Raw genomic sequence first — 6,624 nt, 5'->3', positions numbered from 1 at the left:
GGGACTGAGCTTAGTGTGTCCTGCTAGTGTCTCAAATTATGCCAATTGCTATAAGATGTCAGCACCTGTCAATTGAAATTAAACGTTTGTAAGTTAATTACCCAAATCCACATTGATTGTAGCTTACATTTTCAAAACACTGAACAATTTTCTACTTTATTAAACACAAAGTCAGTTTTTAGGCACAGCTAAGATGTTTATAATTTCATGAAAAGGGGACTCTGCCCCCTTTTCTGTGGTGCACCAGTCCCTTTCTTCCATCTCAGATGCTGGCCACAAACAAAGCTTTCCAAGTCGTACTTGTTACATTATGTGCTGTAACTACCACTTAAAAAGAATCAAAGGTGAAAAAATATAGCAGAGCAGATATGGATTTTTGAGAGCTGAATTGCAGTGAGCTGATTTTCAGAGGTGCTGAGCACCTCCACTGCCACTGAGTTCATAAAAATACTGAGCACCCTTAATCTCAGAAGAGTAGGCCATGCATCTTTAAGTGGGCATGTGTGCTGGCAGCTGAGTGTTTGCACATAGCTTATTAAGACTTGTGAATAGCAACACCAAGAGTGTGAATGGACAGTATTGATATCTTCTGCAGCACAGGATTTAGGCTCTGCTTCTACTGGAGGCAAGGGGAGAGAGAACCTGAAAAATGAGACTTTGCCACCAAACAGATTAAACTGCAGAACTTCAAGCAGCTGGATGGGGCTAGGCTGTGAACTTGGGTTACCCATTTGAGATCTTTTATTCTGCAAGTCTAAGCATTGTCTCATTGCTGTCGTGGTTTAAATCTGCACTGAGAATACACCTCTGGGCACCTCACAGCTGGTGTAGAAAGCGCTCAATGTAAGCAGTGGTTTCCCCTGGTGTTACTGTAGAAATCCCCCAAGTAAATAAAATCTACAAATCTTAACCCCCCAAAAAGTTGGTTGTTTTTCTTTTCTTTTTTGGGTGTGTGAGAGAAAGGGAGGAGAAGAGAGAACCAAGGATGAAACATTTTTGTGGAGCAGGGAGCTCTTTTTCATAGAGTTGCTGTAACCCCTTTCCTCACTGCTGAATCTCATCTGCGTCATGGCATCTCTTTTAGGGCCTTGGCTTGCTTATTTCTTACTCCTCCCACAAATCCTCTCTCCTCACTGCTTGCAATTCAGAAATGATATCTCAAAGTTGTATCCATAATGGCTGAACAAATGGTCTCTCTTTCCTGGCTGTCAGAGCTGTATGCAGATATATGTGGGATAATTAATAATGCATATTTATTCTGTTTGGAAGAACAATGGCAAAAGTGATAAGCACAGAACTCCCATGGATGTTACTCTGAGCTGTAGCTCACGAAAGCTTATGCTCAAATAAATTGGTTAGTCTCTAAGGTGCCACAAGTACTCCTTTTCTTTTTGCAAATACAGACTAACACGGCTCTTACTCTGAAACCTTTTAGCCCTGAGTGTTTCAAGCCATCTCCCATTACTGAAACAACCATTTCCCAGCTGCAGACACATTTTATGTCATCAAGTCTTTCCCATTTCTAACCACAGGGGAAAATCCCCTGCTGTTTTAATTCTTAGTGTTAGCACTCATTCATGCAGTGTTCTAGAAACACTATCTCAGGGCTTAAGTGGTGCATCGGACCTGTGCACATGAGTAAATTTCACTCTGAATCTTTTATGGAGGATGAACATTGGTTACTAGATGACAAGCAATAATCTTTGAAATGCTGTTGCTTGTGTGGTGTATTGAGTTTACCCTCTGTGAACTACCAGCCACTAGTAGGTGACATGATTGCAAACACGTTAGCAGGTCTGATTTTCATCTAGCACTGGATATTGGTGGAGCGTGGGAGAACTGACAGACACAGGCACAGCAGACTATTGTAGATAGCACTGGTGCATATTCTTCCTAACACCAACATTTATGGATATTTCTCTAAACACAGAGCACAGCCTCTTCTTGTGTGTCTGATTCCTGGGTGTGTGTGTGCACGTGCACCACTGCCTTGCCTTGGGGTGAACTGAGAGGGAGTAAAGTAATGTTTGTTTCAAACAGCGGACCCCAGTTGGTGTTACAAGGTGGCTGTCTATTGTAGCAGAGATGCCTTAGCCTTAGACCAAGACTGATCTTATCTGGCATATCCACACCAAGAAAAAGAATTTTGAGTGCACTGTAATATTAGCACAAGACACAAATCCAGGCAACAAGAATTTTAATCTGCTTCTCCTTTCCCCCATTCCTATAAAAGAAACATTTACTGGATTTCTTTTGTCAGATCAATAGAGCCCCCAAACCCAGGGTGCATTAAATGTCAGTTATCTGTACAGGGATATGGAGAATTCACTTTACTATGAGAGAAATCAATGATTTAAGTAACTATGGATTGGCTTTTTGACGTTACATTGAAGAATTAAATTGAAAGTGATTGACGTTTGATGGCATTACATGATCTTTTAGCCAATCACAATGAGTTTCTTTCTATTTCCTCTCAATGAGATTATTCCTGATTTATGGACATATCTATCTCTGACATTCACTGTCTCACACTTTAGGCTGTTCCCACATTGTGCCACCATCTACAGCTCTGTTCTTCCTTCAATCAGTGGAGTTACATGGGTGTAAATGAGGGCAACGTATGGCCCTTATTGTAGAAGTAGGTGCTTTACTTGACTTACTCATGTATTTAAACTCATTTCAGTTAGGATTGCCCATTACAGTTCAGTCTGTTCCACCATATATTTAGCTGTGCCACACCTGAAGAAGAGCTTGGTGTAAGCTCAAAAGTGTGTCTCTTTCACCAACAAAAGTTGATCCAATAAAAGATAGTATCTCATCCACATTGTCTCATTGCAATTTAAGTTGGTTGCACAGAGTATTATTTTAATTAGCTAGGATGGCTATCTTTGACAGAGGAATAAAGGTTGTATAGTGACATATTCAAGAATCATGATAGTGAGGTTTCAAAGGATTTGGCATCAGCTATTCCCTTCTAAAACATTAAAAGATTTTTGAAATGTACATGGCAAAAATCAGACACAGCCGTCAGACTGAGAATTGGCTATATAGCAAGTACCCCTATCTTAAAGAATAATGAACAGCTAAGAAACACTGCACAAACCGAAGGGATAATGGATCCCATTAACAAAGATGATTAGTAATCGTAACATTTTATTTATATAGCACCAATTTACCCAAGCGTCCTCCTATGTACACTACACTTAAACAAATATAGGGTACATGGCTAAAGCCCTATGGGTTTGCAATACCAAACATTAAATCGGCAAAGAGACCCATGCACCTCTTAGAGAAAATATGCCACGGCTTTAGTAGGTACCACACTGGCAAAATGAAACAATCCTTGTCAAGAGCACAGTGGTTACACCAACATATCTGTTCTAATTTTAGTTTTAAATTCAGCAGCTCTGTATTGCCTGTAAGTTGTTAGATTTTAAGTAGCTATAATTCTTGAATAAGCAGCAATTGATGCAAGTGCTTATTCTTTCTACCACTCACCCATTCATTCCCTTTGAAAATAAGCCCTAAGGTACAGGATGTTCTTCAGGTATTTGAATTAAGGATTTGTTTGTAATCCCATTACTTTGTGGGAGCTAGCCCTGCAACTCCCACCAGATGGTGCTATAACCCTATCATTCTTCACCAAATGGAGCCATAATTCCATCCCTTGTCACTAGATGATGCTAAAGACAAGCCACTTTGACATGCTTGCCCAGTGACACTTCCCATCCTATAAATACATTAATGAACAGATTTAAAAGCCTCTTTTTAAAGCTAGTCTTGGTTCCAGGACATGTCGCTATTGAGATAGTTTGAAGTTCCTTTTTTCTATGGGGTGGGACACTCCCCACCTCAAAGTTACCATCACACTCACGGTAATGCCTGCCCTGATTTCCTCCAGACTATCCCCATCACTCAGCATCCCCAGGGGCTCTTACAGTGGAAATCTGGAGTTTTTCTAATGTGTGTTATGTAGCATGACTCTCTTGTGGTTGCAGTGTCTGAACTGAGACATTAAAGAGGAGGGGCAGAGATGTCCTAGTAGGAAGCTAGGGAGTCTCTCCTCTAGGGTGACCAGACAGCAAGATGGGAGGTAACAGATGCCTATATAGGACAAAGCCCCAAATATTGGCACTGTCCCTATAAAATCAGGACAGCTGATCACTCTACTCTCCTCCCACCTCCAACCCCTCCCTTCTGCTGCAATGTTTTGAAAATACAAATGCAAGTCATTGGGTGCAGCCTGATGCATTCAAAAGGCAACATATTGCTCTTCAGCAGAAGCTTTATGAACCAGAACTAAAAGCTGCCCCAGCAGGGTTGGTTTAGCAGCATCCACAAAGGTGCAAAGAGCAGCTCAAGAAGCAGGGAAATTCTGCCCCTTGATCTTCTGTGGAATTGAAAGCCTGGACAGCTTGTAAATTGTGAGCCATAATTCACTGCAGAGCTCAAACGCACACATAGCTCACAGGCCAGAATGTCCCTTGCCCAGGTATTTCTCCCGCTCCAGTGGTTCCACTGAGCACCAGATGTTTCACATGACAGGCTTGCTTTCAGAAGCTATTTTTACATGTGTGTGCCTGCATAATGCAGCACTGGGCCTCTAGACAACAGCATCAAGGGCCTCAGGCTAACAGAGAATGTGGTGGTAGGTCTAGACAGCAGCACCCAGAAACTCCAAGAATGGAATGCCAGTTCGTTCCCTGTACCACGTATCCCCACATGGCAGAGCTAGCAGGGCTGCTCTTTCAGCTTACAGAATAGAGTTGCAGTGCTGAAGATGGGTCTCTTGTATACTTAATACTGCCCGTTAGTGGGTATGCATTATGATGCAGTCTACTGACAGGCAGAATCACAACCTATTTTTTTCAGCGGACCACACTGCTTCATTTGGTGTGCAGGATGAACCGTGGATGAGGCTGGAACCCATAGCACACCTGCTTCATTCATTGCAGAAGCCAGATGATGTGAATGGACTGAGGTAAGGGGCTGCCAAAAGAGGTAGGCTTGCTTGTAGTTAAGGCACTAGACTCAAGACTGAGATTTAAGCTCTTTTCCTGCCTCATCCACGGAGGCTGAGCCCTTGGGCTAGTTGTTTAAGCCAAAGTTTTCAAGTGTGGTCTGATTTTGGGTGTCCTAATTTTTGCATTATTTCTCCCAGGACCCCAATGAGCAACACAGATAAACATTAGCACAATGCTTTTAAACATATTTCTTCCTTCAATATTACATATATGAGAAAAGAAAGTTTTGTGCTTTGTGCATCCCTAAGACCAGATTCCTTAAATGTGATGTTTGTACTAAAGATCTGACATTGACAATGATAGTACGATCCTGTGAAATATTCTCTGTGCAGACGCTTTGCCATGCCATGAAAGGTAGCTACAGACAGGCAACTTCATTATTTAGAAATGTGCAATTCTGGAGACGGTTAGATAGAGTGGTGCGTGAGTGGAAACTCCTCTGTGATTATCAGTATTAACTCTCTTTGGTGCTCTGCACACTTCCTGCCCAGTCCATCCATCTTCTGTACATGCTGCCATGACTGTGATCCAGTCAAAGTCCCTAAGCCATGTATGGGTGGACGGGTTAGTACTCAGGTCAAAGACGTCCTGGGAACTGCTGAAAGAATGGTTGGGAATTAACTAAGTGGCACTCTTTCCTCTAAGTCGATACTGAATTAGTGTCCCAGCCTCGTGCTAGAGGGCGCATTGCTGCTGAAGGTGGCAATTTTCAGATGAAATATGAAGCCAAAGCTTTGCTCTCGCATGGAGCATTCAAAAATCACATGGTTCTTTTGGCAAGAGTAGGCTGTTATGTAGAATGTATCTTGCCAGGGCACCAGATTTATGTAAAATGACCCTGGATACAGGAACTGTCTTTCCTACAAATCTAATCTAGCATGTAACATGGCTGGTCAGTGCACTCAAACATGAGAATGGCCAGACTGGGTCAGACCCATGATCCATCTAGCCCAGTAGCCTGTCTTCAGACAGTGGCTGGTGCCAGTTGCTTCAGAGGGAATGAACAGAACAGAGTAATTTATCGAGTGATCCATCTCCTGTCCTCCAATCCCAGATTCTGGCAGTCAGTGATTTAGGGACTCCTGGAGCATGGGGTTGTGTCCTTGGTCAACTTGGCTAATAGCCACCAATGCACCTATCCTCCATGCATTTACCTAATTCTTTTGCAATATTCCAGTCCAGTGGTGGTAGGTGAAGTAACCTATCACACAGTGTGTGTGCAGTGCTTTGGGATCCTTCAGAACTCAATGGGCTATACAAATGGGAGGTATTATGATGTCTAAAGTAAGTTGTAGCCAACTTGTCTGTTGTGCAGAATCCATCTGCACCTGCACATCTACAACCTGCATTGTCCTGAGGAAAAATGATTTCTGGAAAAACACCTGCCTTTGAAATGGCTCAGTGTTTGGAGTGGATGTGAATCTCAGGGTTTAGCAGTCATTGCGTTGAATATTAGAGGAAGTTATTAATGAAAGCGAATCAGAGCAGATTGTGTGTTTATAGAGGGAAAGGAAACAATAGTGGTGGAATGTTTATGTAACCATCCAAATAGAATTGGTTGGCGACACTTCTTATCAATGAATGATTTTCTGATAAACTC

The sequence above is a fragment of the Lepidochelys kempii genome, chromosome 27, assembly GCF_965140285.1.
Source record: "Lepidochelys kempii isolate rLepKem1 chromosome 27, rLepKem1.hap1, whole genome shotgun sequence".
Lineage (NCBI taxonomy): Eukaryota > Metazoa > Chordata > Testudines > Cheloniidae > Lepidochelys > Lepidochelys kempii.
The sequence above is the reverse complement of the archived record's forward strand: the minus strand, read 5'-3'. Positions refer to the sequence as shown.